This window comes from Ambystoma mexicanum, chromosome 1q (assembly GCF_040938575.1).
Source record: "Ambystoma mexicanum isolate Mex_15411 chromosome 1q, UKY_AmexF1_1, whole genome shotgun sequence".
Lineage (NCBI taxonomy): Eukaryota > Metazoa > Chordata > Amphibia > Caudata > Ambystomatidae > Ambystoma > Ambystoma mexicanum.
This window is the reverse complement of record NC_090922.1, coordinates 849908976-849921919: the sequence shown is the minus strand read 5'-3', so window position 1 is coordinate 849921919 and position 12944 is coordinate 849908976. Positions and strand designations below refer to the sequence as shown.

Here is a 12944-nt window from a genome sequence, read left to right as displayed (position 1 = left end):
TCTGTTCCTTTTTGAATTCCTGTATCCTGAATAAAGGTTTTACTTAAGTTCCATTCCTGGCTGCCTGTCCCTCATTCACACTGGGGTTCTTTGGATCTAAACCTGGCTTCTTAATTAGGGGGTAATGGTGATTTCCTTAATAGACTTAGGTACTATACCTTCTTCGAATGTGGCGTTAACTATTTTGGTCAAGACAGGTGAGAACATTTCCTTATTTTCCAATATAATTTTCGGAGGTATTATTTTCTCTGAACATGAGGTAGGTTTCATGGTGGCAAGCATTCTAACCATCTCCTCTTCCGAAATGGATTTGATATATAAATTGACTACTTCCCTCTGTCTGGGTTCCCCAGTTGATATGGATGTACCCCTATTGGGTGATTCTCTAGCCAAAAGTATAGTGTCTCTGGCTTTCTGAATTTTGGAATGAAAGCCCTTTGCACAAATTCACAATCCTCCTGTGTAGGGGCGAAGGGGAGAGATAAAGCCTTGGGTTTTTCTATGGTCTTAAGAATGTTAAATAGTTTGCAAGTGGAGTTGGGTGCAGCGGCTATCAAATCATTATAATAGTTTGATTTGGCTTCTCTAATGCCCTTTCTATATCTTGAATTGATGCATTTCCATTGTTCTTTGGTGGCTGGTGATGGGTATTTAAGCCACTTTCTTTCCAAACTTCTTTTTTTCTATTTTGAGCTTGGTACCTCACTATGAAACCAATTCTGATGGCCTGGATCTGGAAGCTAAAGACAAGTCAACCACTGGAACTGAACCCTATGAAGAAGAATAGGAGAAGACTGCTGTCGCTACTTTCAGGGTTCGAAGATACCTGCTGTGTAACCGCTGCCTGTGCTGACCCCTTCTTTGATGTGACAGAGGAGTTCTGAATACAATGAGTCTAACCCATAAACTGGTGAGGCCAATCAGTCTTAGGAAGACCTGCATTTCAAGCCATCACACGATGAGCTGTGTCCTTCCTGAGCCGCAAACTGCCAATACCCTCGGACCTCGAGCCTGAGTACTGTGTAATGTCTTCTGAAGAATGAATTGTGCTGGAACTTTGGTGCACTCCTGCTGGACCTACAGAAGCAAAATGTTCACTCTTTGAAGTCCCCTCACCAGAATGGTGGACCGAGATTGCGAGTCAGACCTCTTTGGCGCTGACCGTCCTTCATCTGGTACCTTGAAAAAGGTGCCAAATCCACAGATCCGCGAGAAGCATCAACTCATCTTTTGTTGGGAGTCTTTTCTGTCAACTGCTGCTGCCAGTTCACATCCATTGCCCTATCTTTCGTCACCACGACCAAGAATGCAAAGACGGGTTCTATGCTGCTGCATCGTGAAGACATGCATCTGCAAGCTCTTCTTCACTGCTGAGTTACTCTGTGGTATTACCTTACCTAAAGCTTTGTGTTGCTCCTATGTGGCTAGGGTCGTGATTTGGGTATTTTCCCAGGCCTAATGCTGGACCACATAGAAGGAGCCTTCTATGAAGTCCCTGAACACTTCTCCTAACTCTAAGGTCTTATACTTACTTGTCTGATGAGAAATACTCTGGAACCCTGACTTTCCTACAGTTCTGCCTCATCCTGAATGGCCTACAGCTGGCTCCTGGGTCACCAGGGTTCCCCTTCTGCCTCTGAGACACTCATGCCCTAGAATAAGGAAGGACCTCCAAAGTATAAGGCTTCTGCAGAGAAAATATAACAAGTTTTGCAAGTACTTGCTTGCTAATTGTTAGTGTTGTAACTTTGATTCCTGAAGCAGAATAAGTTACAAAGTGTTACAAAGTTCTTACTTATCTGTGGATTGCTTTTGTTCATTCTCAAAAGTATTCAAAGTTATTTACTTACCTGCGTTCCCCTCTTCTAAAAAGTATTGTTGGTGTGCCTACAGATTCCTGAAATACAAAAGTGCAAGAGTTTACTACCAATAGGGGTTTACTCACCTTAAATAGCATATTGCCATTCTAAATGTGTAACATTAGGTTTTGCTTACCTTGAACTGCTAACTGCCTTGCAATAAAAGTCTTACAGAGTTCTAGCTTGCCTTAGAATTGTGTTCCACTATTCTGAAAAGTAACATTGGTGTAACTATATATTCCTGTAATAGAAATAGTGTAAGAGTGTATTACCAGTAGGGCTTTTTTCACCTTGAATAGCGTACTGCCATTCTAAATGTGTATAATGAGTTCTTACTTATCCTAGAGGTGCATGCTGCCTGAAAAGTAACTCACAAGTTCTTGCTTACCTTAGAATTGTGTTCCACTATTCTGAAAAGTAATGTTGGTTTGACCCTATTATTTCTGAAACTGAATAAGCAACATAGTGTACCACCAATAGGGTCTTTTTGTATTCTTTTTTTTATTTATTAAAGTGCATTTAGTTACATTATAGCCTTTTAATCTAATAAAAACAAAAAATAAATAAACAACATCTATAATTAAGAACCACACATTAAAAGGACCTTTTTTGAATAGGCCCATAAAATCTAATTGAAATAGGTGATACCAAATAATAAAATTGGATAACAGAAGATCACAGTTTAAATTTCATTAAAATGTCTCTGATAATGTCGTTAATCTGCTAGCAACTAGTCTCGAAACATAAAATGCCGCTGCCGCTGTAGCCAAAGACTCAGCCCTGAAAATATATCACAGTTGATCAGATGTAGTCAAACTGAATTTATGGTATGCTCTCTCATAGGAGCTATCAAGCACCTCACATTGGCCCTCATTCCGAGTTTGGCGGTAAGTACCGTCCCTTACCGGTATGGTGGAAATATCTTGTCCGAGCTGGCTGCAGCCCGCTAAAAGTGGACTATTACGACTTTGCGGGCACGAGCTTTGCGCCATGCCGGTAACGGACCTAGCGCCATGCCTCAAAAGGGCTGGTTACCTGTAAGTCATGTAGTGATAAGTGTCGGCCTTACTTCATCATTTTGGGATTTGGTTGTCATGTACCGTTTCAGTTGCTTTGGGGTACAGTGTTCGGTGATGTGCACATCATGCACTGACATCAACATTCCCAGCCAGGTGGAGTATGCACCCCCCCTTCCCAGGCAGGTGGAGTATGCAGCCACCCACCTCACAACCCTGATGAACTGCCATGGTCCAGTCAAGCAACTCACCAAGCAGCCAGGCACGTCGTCCAGCATGTCGCTCCATGTAGTCTGGTAGCGTGGAGTTCCGCAGTACCAAAGAGTCATGAGTTGATCCGGGATATTGGGCACAGAAATGTGTGATGATCTTGCTGGCGTTGCCTACCATCTGCACATTGATGGAGTGGTATTGCTTGCTGTTGCATTACACCACCTCCATGGCATGCGGGACCACCAACTCCACGTGGGTGCATCGAGGGCACCTACACAATTTGGCATGCCTGCCAGTGCATGGAAGGCAACTTTTGTATCGAATATCTCCTGGGGAGTCCATGGTAGGGATATGTAGTCCCTTGTGTGCTTGAGGAGGGCTTCCAGCACTTGGTTCAGTATCCGGGAAAATAGGGGTTGTGATATGCCATGCATGTGCCCCACTGTTTGCTGGTAGGTGCCTGTGGCAAGGAAGTGGAGCACAGACACTACCTTCAGTAGAGGGGGGATGGTGGTGCGTATTTCTATGAGGCTCACTATGTCGTTGTGTATCAGGTCCACTATGGTGGTGATGGTGTCACGGTCAAGCCGATACAGGGTGTGGATCTGCTCAGGTGTTAGGTTGAAGGGAGTGGCTTTGATGCGAGGGATTGGGGGCTGCCGACGTGGTAACGGTGGCTGCACTGGTGGGGCATGCTGGGCCTGTCTCACCCTCCTTCTCCTCCTGCATCTCCTGATGTTGTTGTTGAGGCATTGCAAGCAGGGCCTCCAGCTCCAGTAATGCTACTACTATTGGTATCATCTTGGTGAGGGAGGGGGTGTGGTGTGTGGGTGTGCTCCTTTTTACTGGCCCTGACTCCATTGCCTCCACCTGTGCTGATTGTGTGCACCTGTGGCACTTGGAAACACTGCTCAGGGTTCTTAATGCCTGGTCGGCGATGTCGGTATTTACACCATGCCGGTATGCACTTTTTCAGCCTTCATGAGGCCGTTATTTGCATGTCCGCATCACTTGTGACCTTCTCCGGTTTACGGCATGCCGCTAATGCCGGCATGGGGTGTCGCGTGTGCACGGCCAGACCGCTATTTACGGCATCATACTTTACGATGCCGTAAATAGCAGTCTGGTTGGTCAGAATAGCCCGTAGCGGTAATCCTTTACCGGCATCGTTTTTCCATTACGTCCAAACTCGGAATGAGGGCCATAGTGTCAATACATTACTGGGATGGATATTCGATCTGTTAATAGAGGAATCTGCCTATTCTATCCCAGCCAGGCCCCAGTAATTTCCATAACCAGAAGGGTCTGCATCTGCAGTGCAAGGATAAATCTAGTAAGAACTGGGACACAAAGTTTTAATAGATATGACTTGGGGGGCTCTGAGTTCAAATGCTTGCTGGGAATACTCGACAAATGTCTGTCGAGTAGCAAAATGGGTCAGTGCCTGGTCTACATTGAAGGACCAGGCTTTCTCCGGTATCTTTGCCAGATTATAATCGAGCCAGGATTCGGGAACGGGGGACACCCCACTCTCCCATAGATAAGACCTCACTCTGGTGTCCAAATTCCAAAACCAAATACTCCTTGATTATTTCAAAGAATGGCCCAGGAGTGAGTCCTTTTCCGCCAGATCATACTGAATCCTTGCCCAGAATTTACAAGCTGCCAGTGCCCATGGAGATGTTAATGAAGGTAGGCCAAGTTCAAATCTAATTGCCTCCACCGGGACACAGGGACGGTAGGTTGAGCAACGATCATAGTATCTTCCCCTCAAGTTTGCCTAAAAACACCACTGCTCTCGGAGGAAGACCTCTAGAGCATAAAACAATGCTGAAACAATTGAGGTCTTGTATGCTATAATTTTTGCTTCAATACATCTACCCCCCTGAGTGTCTATTGTTTACCTAAGTACCAGCCACTTGTACCAAACCGTACAGGTTATATCATTAGCCAAATGGGCAAATTACAAATTTGCCCTGATGGAAATACCCAAATATTTAAAAATTAAGATTCAGTCCAATTTACCCCCACCCACCCATCAGATAAAATGTGCTGCTTACCTTGAATTGCCTTTGGCCATTCTAAAAGTCTACTAATGTGGTTTTACTCTGCTTGAATAGCATACTGACATTCTAAATGTGTAACGCTAGGTTTTACTTACCTTTTACTGCATACTGGTATTCTAAATGTGGTTTATGCTTTGCTTTACATACCATAAGCATAGTGTTGGTTTTTATAATATGTTTATGCCTTCTAATAGTAGTTACCTTTCTGAAGAATTCTCTTTGCCTGTGCATATATAAATCCACCTTTATTTTTACAATAGATCTGTGTCTAAGTGTTTCTTTGGATCAAATGTATGCCGCAAGTTCTTTTTATCTACAGCCCTCTCTCCTTCCTATGATAAGCCCGACTGCTCTGTCCACGCTACCAAATAATAAAGTAGTACAGGTCTATACGAAGAGTTGCAGTTTCTGTATTGCCCAAGCTTTAGTTTGATGAAGTCCCTTAAGTGGACTTAAAAAGAAATCTCCTAAAAATCATGTACCGCTTAGTAACTATAATTTGCAGCAAGATATGAATATTGAGATTCACAAAAACCCAGCACCAGTTTACCAGCCATGTCCATAAAGAGATGACGTCAACATTCATATCAACACGCTAGATGCAATGGATTTTACAACAAGATATGATTGTGTGAAAACCTTATGTCCATTTCCGTCTGGGGAAAACATCAACAGCATTGGTGTTGGTATTGGTGTTTTTGTAAAGTGCATAAAATCACCTAGAGGCATCTTGCCAATTTAGGTATAGAGAGCAGTGACCACATGAGCCAAACATGGACAAGTGCAATGGAAATCAGCTTAAGTTAAAATGGCATGTCTTATGCCATCTCCTGAAATGTAAAAGATTAATTTCAGTCCATAAAGATACAGGTAAAGATTCCCATAGTTTTGCAGAAAGTTAACAAAATTGCAACCTCTGAGATCCTTCTTTAGATTTTCTGGTAGATTAGAAACCTACAGCGTTTTCAGTACTACACATGGCTCTAAAGATTACTCATTTGTTTACTAGAAGCCATTTTAGAGAGATGGGTAGAGAAGAAATGTGGTCATATTTGTTCAGTTTACACAGCATCCTTGCCACACTGATCGTTCCTTACCGTTTACTTATAGGACAGCTAAACCACTCTACGGAGTCCTTGCCTAGAAATTTCACAATTGATATCAAAGCTTAACTTCAATGCATACCTCAAACCCTTCAACCAAGCAAGGGTTACATTTGCATAATGTAAAACTAGCACATGAAAATCCATATGGTGCTTCACCGGGTGGTAGCTTGGGCATAGCAGAGCAAATGTCTTATAGAGAAAATTACATTTCGTGATTTTAGCATCCAATTCCCTTAAACATTTCCATGTAGCCTTTTAATATTGTTCATCCTCTCTGGTACCATTTCCATCTCGACAAGTACCACACTCCACAGTGAGAAAGGCTAAGAGAGAAAAAGTACAAGCAAAGAAAGAAAGAGGGACTCATGGAGCGGAAACAAGAAAACAAGATAGATCAAGGGATACAGATAGACGGCAAGAGGTACACTGACTTGGAGACTGACTACACTAGGTAAAAGGAAATGGACTAGGATGAAGTACAAGTACTCGGATAAGGGACCAAGACAAAGCACTAAGACTAAGGACTAGCACTAGGACTAATTGCTAGGACATGGAACAATGAGTATGGCTACGTCACAGGAAAATTACTAGAACAAGGAACTAGGGCTAGGATGAAGCACTGAGATGTAAAGGACTAGGACAAATGAGAAGAATTATGCCAAATGAGAAGAAGGATTGGGATGAATGAGAAGCACTTGGACAAAGGAGAAGGACTAGCAAGAAGGAGGACCTGGGGAAGGAGAAGTTCTGGGGCAAAGCTCCATTGTTTCGCCTTTAGCTTCATTCCAGTCAGACCGCTCCTTGAAGTGGGATGATGGAAAAGGAGTGTGATAAAGGGGAAGGACTAGGTCAACGAAGAGGTAGAAAGACTAGGATGAAGGAGAAGGACTCGTGAGAAGGATAAAGACTGTAAAAAACAAGGAATAATGAGATAAAGGAGATGGAGAAAGAATTAGACAGAAAAGACTGGGATGAGGAAGAAGGACCGGGATGAAGGAGAAGAGAGGTTGGTGTGAAGGAAAACAGGAAGGACTGGAGATGGAGAAGGACTGTGATGAGGGAGACACACTGGGACTAATGAGAGGGACTTGGTTGAAGGAGAGGGACTGGGAGAAGGAGAAGCTCTAGGTCAAACATGTAGTTGGGACAGTGAAAAACCAAGAGGACTGCTATAAAGGAGAAGGAGGAGGAATGGGATACATGAGAAGGGTTGGGACTAAGGAGAGGGACTGGGATGAGGGAGAAGGTTTGCAGCAAAAGAGATGGACACAGATGAAGGAGACAGTGGAGAAGGCCTGGGATGAAGAAGAAGGACAAAGAAGTGGGTTTGGGATGAAGGAGAAGGACTGGGATGAAGGAAATGGACTAAGAAGATATTGGAAAAGGCCTTGGACAAAGGAGAAGGACTAAAAGATATGATTAGAAGAAGGACTGGCCAGAATGATTAGTCATGAGAGCGAGATTTCAAAACATTCCACAAATTGCAAAGCTCTGCAGTTTTTCTTTGTTCCCTTGTGCCTGTTCCGAGACATGATGGCCAAATCAACAATGGCGAGCAGCAAGACTCAAGCATGTGTATGGGGCACATGCACATCAGAAAGGAAACAGCAACATCAGATTCATGCTCTAATCATGGAAGCAGGCTCATCAGTAAGAAGGAAAAGAGAACCACATTACAATATATCCTCACACCAATCTTGAAGCCTGATTCGATGCAGTGCACTGTACTAGGATATCAAAAGTGTTTTAGTATTAACAAAAACAGAAACCTGTGAATAGACAATACGTTTCATTAATTTAGAAAGAAAAGGAAGACGTGAAATAGGTCGAAATTTAGAAGCAGTGAGGGACTAGGTGAAAGTTTTTTTAAGATGGGCAGCATAGAGGCATGTTTGAAAGAAGAAGGAACCTTTGCAGATTAAGCAAGGCATTGAATGAAGCAGCCACATAAGGAACAAAAAAAGGATAGACAGAGGGAATAAGAGAGGCGGGAAGAGGATCAGAAGGAGAAGCAGTGTGATGTGCTTAAGCAATAAAGCATGAAACATCAATATCCGAAAGAAGATGAAAGCTGGACATTAAAGATGGAGGAAAGAAAGAAGGATCAGGGTAGATAACATAACTGTGCAAGCAATTGCTGAACAAAAAGGTATAATTTTTGAAGAAAAGTAGTCAGCCAATTATTTATTTATTTATTTATTTATTCAGATTTGTAGAGCGCGCGTCAGCCCGGGGGCATCGTGGCGCTTGTTACAGACATGTCTTAGTTACATACAATACATAGTTCACACACAATAAGTTATTTACAGTGGTAGATATGAAATTTGTACAAATTTGCGATGCAGTGTATTTACATAGGTTGATGATTGACATATTTTAATGGGCAAGGAAAGAGGTCTTCAGTTTCCTACGAAATCTCAGGAGTGAGGTTTCCACTCAAGTAAGAGGCAGAAAGAGCACGAAGTAGGCAAGGTCAGGAGAAGGGGGAGAGGGAATACAGATTCTGAAATAACCGGCATTGATGAGATGAAAGGGTGTCGGAAAGAGTTTGAAAATAGTGCTGTTTAGCAGAAAAAAATAAAGAGTCATACTCTGAGCAATGAGAGGTTAAAAGGTCATGGTCAATGATGAACCTAGATCATCATTCTGTCCAATGTAGAATTGGACAGACTGAGTGGAGAGAAGAGGACATCCATGACTACAGTGGTTTATGTGAAGGAGAAAACGAAGAAGGAGAAAGAAGATTGGGAGCATCAGTAAGGCTAGATGAGAGCGAAGATGTGGCAACATAAATAGGAAAGGAAGCAAAGATATTGATGGAAGCAACAAGGGACAAAAATGCAGAAATAAACAAAGGCAGTTGAAAGGACCACAGGTCACGATGAAGAAAAGTACAAATAGAAGAAGGAGGACGAGAAGAACAAGGAAGAAAGCAGAAGGAAAGAAGAAATACATCTGACAAAAAGAGAGGTAGTGAAGGGACAGAGAAATAAATAGGGATTGTGGAAGAAATAAGATCCAATGAGGAGTCGGACATGTTTGGGAGGGGTAGAAATTTACAAAAGAGAATAAGAGTCAAGAAAAGCTCAAAGAGGAACACTGGAATAAAGAGGAGAGAGATGCAAACTGAAATCACCCACAAGAAATAGAGGTAGATCAGAAGATAGGAGAAGAGATAAGAGTTTGTCAAGATTGTCACAAAAAGAAAGAACGGGAGCAGGGGGATGGTACATGACTAAAAGATCAAGAGGGACAGGAGAAGAGAATGATCTGGCAGTACTAGTAATTCTTTATTCAGAATACATCCACTAACACAATTATAACTATCAAAACACATACAATATCATACACCTCAACTATCCTAACAACCTCAAACTACTCTAGGACATCTTCTAAAAGGCGTTTTTACATAATTTAAAACATTGTATATACAATCTTCATTATTATGATATATAAACAAAAGCATACCATTGATATATGGCCTAATGTCATTTCTGATCAAATGTGGCCTGGGCCATCTCTTTCTCAGATCATTAAGAAACGTACAAATTAATAGAAAATGTGTACAATCATTGATCCTCGATCCAGGGCACACAACATATCTAAGTCCATCCAACTTGTTTGGACCTATCTTTTATAGGGAGCACATTCAACCTAATCATCAGAACAACCCTTCTACATTACTGAGGTTTCATTTTAATTATAGTATTAGTTGGTGCAACATCAACACAGGCTTTAAGGCATAGCTTTACTGGGTTCTACCATATTCATGCTCTGCAACCCTCATCCTAAGTAACCATTTCCGTTGTACTTTGGACATATTCCTGAGTATCAGTACCTCCTTAAGGTCCCATCTCTACATCAGAGCGATCACGTTTGTGTGCCCACAATACTTTTCCTACAAGGGAGATGTGACCACCTCTGTGAAGGCATTCCCTTTATTGTGATTTATTGAGGGATCCAAATTAATTTTAAGAAAATACTGTAAGAATCTCTAAGAATCTCTTTTGCACCTTGAAACCTATACTGGGTACGCCCAACTCACATCATAGTGCACATCTAGGCGTAGGTGGTGACGGCCCTGCCAGTTTCCTCAGGAATAAATTCTGTGTAGCCTCGAGACATAGAAAAGATGAGAACCCCCAAATTTCACTTCCATGTAACACTGATGTCTGGGTTTTAGCCTTCTGTACTTGAGACACTTGTATCCAATATCCTTCCCACAAAGAGATGGTAAAGGTATAAAGGTCCCCTAAAACCCACTGCAGCCTTCTTTGCAGCCATCTTCATGTGCCTAGAACTAGCCCCAACTATCCAATTTGACCAACTCTATTTTCTCATTATTGATACTCCATCTGCTCAGTGCCTCACGATTTACACAGATTCATTTCAGATCATGGACATGAGTCTGCCTATTAAAGGCTCTGCTGCAAACCCCCTGCCATGAGATCAATGACAATGGTATCATCAGCATCCATCAGAGCACTGAGCATAATCCCATATTCCCATGTGGTTTAAAAACAGACAATAACGAAGTATATGAAAGCAGGCCTAAAGGACAGCCTTCCTTGACCACCTATTGTTTGAAAATTCCTCTGAATATTAATGTGCCTTAGAACAATGAACTGCCACTGAGGTGTCTTTGTGCTTTAGTTGAATTACCTGTAGGAGCCCTAAGCAACCCCCAATATGCTCTAATTGTTTCAATAATAAGTTTGGATTAATGGAAAAAAGCTGTGCATGCCCGGCTACACCTGACTTTTGTATATTTTTCTATTATGATGTTTAACAAAAAACAATGATCCATCACAGAGAACCCCTTTCTAAAGCCAGCTTGACGGTCTGGCAACACATTATTTTCTAGAACCCAGACAGCCGGCAAATATCTTACTCAAGACTTCTAGGAGTGAGATCTGGCAGTAGCAAAGAGGATCTCCAACCACAGCTTTTTTGAACAGTGGGACTAACAAACTTCTCTTCCAAGAAGCTGGGCGATTATCACCCACTTTAATTACATTAAAAGCTTGCTCTAACCCTGGAACTCGCCATTCATGAAAAAATATAAATAATTTGGCCTTGGCCCATCCGGACCTGCAGCTTTACCCTTTTCCATCTCCAGGATACGGGTGAAAATGTCATCTTGGGTAAAAACCAGGAAGAACCTGAATAAGTGCCGGTGCCCATTTTAACTTGATGGTTGCCCCCCCTTGCTTAGAGTGGAATAAATGCTGGGACAACTTTGGGGTGCATACATGATAATGGACACCAATACAGCTGGGGTTATTAGGCAGCTATTATCACAAGATGGCCAGCACGCAGGGAGCTGAAACTCTAAAGGCCCACCGATTATCACCCCATTGTCCTTTTAAACCGGTTCCTCTACATCAGCAGTTTGCTAACAATAATGCAAAGCTTTTCAGTGGGCATTTAGTGTATCAGCTCCCTGCCGGCTGGTGGTTCATGATAATTGGCCGCTATTGACCCCTGGGTGTATGTCTTTACTTTAAATATGTGTTGGAGCTTTTCAGGCGTCAAACAGGCTCCAGCAAATGAAGCTTGCAACGCGAAGTGCAAATTTAAATCCAGAGAATGAAAATCATCTAGAAAGGAATACATTGCCATATTATAAGACTGCTGACTGGCATCGTAAAAGCAGTTGTGGGGGATCCACTGAGGGTCGAGGCCCCTTTCATTTGCAAAGGTTGAAAGGGCCTGACACCATCGATGGTAAAAACTAAAATGTTCATAAGACCTCAAATCTTTCAGTTTATACGTAGAACAATTGGATTCTTGCTTGAACAGAAATGTGCTATTCATTTTGATGGGGCGATAGAACTCATAACACCCTCTCCACTACCCTCATAATCTTTTGAGACCAACTTCCAGAATACTTAAGCATTATTTTCCGGAATTGCCTTATCCAGCAGCTCCCACTGTTGTTCAATTGTTTCTTCTGATGTTTTAACAATTTCTTACATGCTACCTTTTTTGCATATAATTGTCCAGCGTTCAGAGTGCTCTCCTTTGATTCCAAGTGCAGTTTCTGCAATCGTAATCAAACTAGGCAGCACCTTTTACTTCTTTCCCTTGCTGCTTTAATGGGTCTGCTGGAGAAATCACCAATTTATTGTAAATAACTCACAAAAGTCATTCATAGGAGAAGACAACCTCCCCAGACTCACCTCCATTTAAAGGGTTGGCACATAGTCCGAATGTTTCTGCATCACAAAGGATGCGTGCCACCTCATCTTTCCCAACTAGTCTCATGGATGGAGAATGCACAAACCCATCCACTTTCTATAATCTTAATTCTTGGATGGCCTGTGTCCACCACTCTATAAATAAATCATTGTGATCACACTCCAACCTCTGAAGGATCTTGACATTTTTCACCTTGTGAAACACGAAACATTCCACTATGTCATAGTTAGTCACATATTTCCTATTTCCTGATTTAAAGGTGGGGTTTGCATTTACCATTTAATTCAACCATCAGATGCTTATACAAAACGTCATCAATGGTACAGTCTCTGGAATCTTGGTCAGTGTTGAAACTGCTTCGTTTTGCGATATCACACATTTCATCTACTAATGTCATCACCTCAGATTCAGTGTAAGCATATCCCAGTTTGGCATTAAAATCTCCCAACAATATAATGCTGACATCCGCCTCCACATCATTGA

The 12944-nt window shown here is 42.1% G+C and overlaps 1 protein-coding gene across 3 annotated transcripts in view; it reads left to right on the top strand.

The window, feature by feature from the left end:
• The window catches only part of LOC138537982 (coagulation factor XIII B chain-like), a 1433866-nt gene that overhangs the window by 913536 nt on the left and 507386 nt on the right, over nucleotides 1-12944 (top strand). The gene's annotated exons all lie outside the window — the stretch shown is intronic.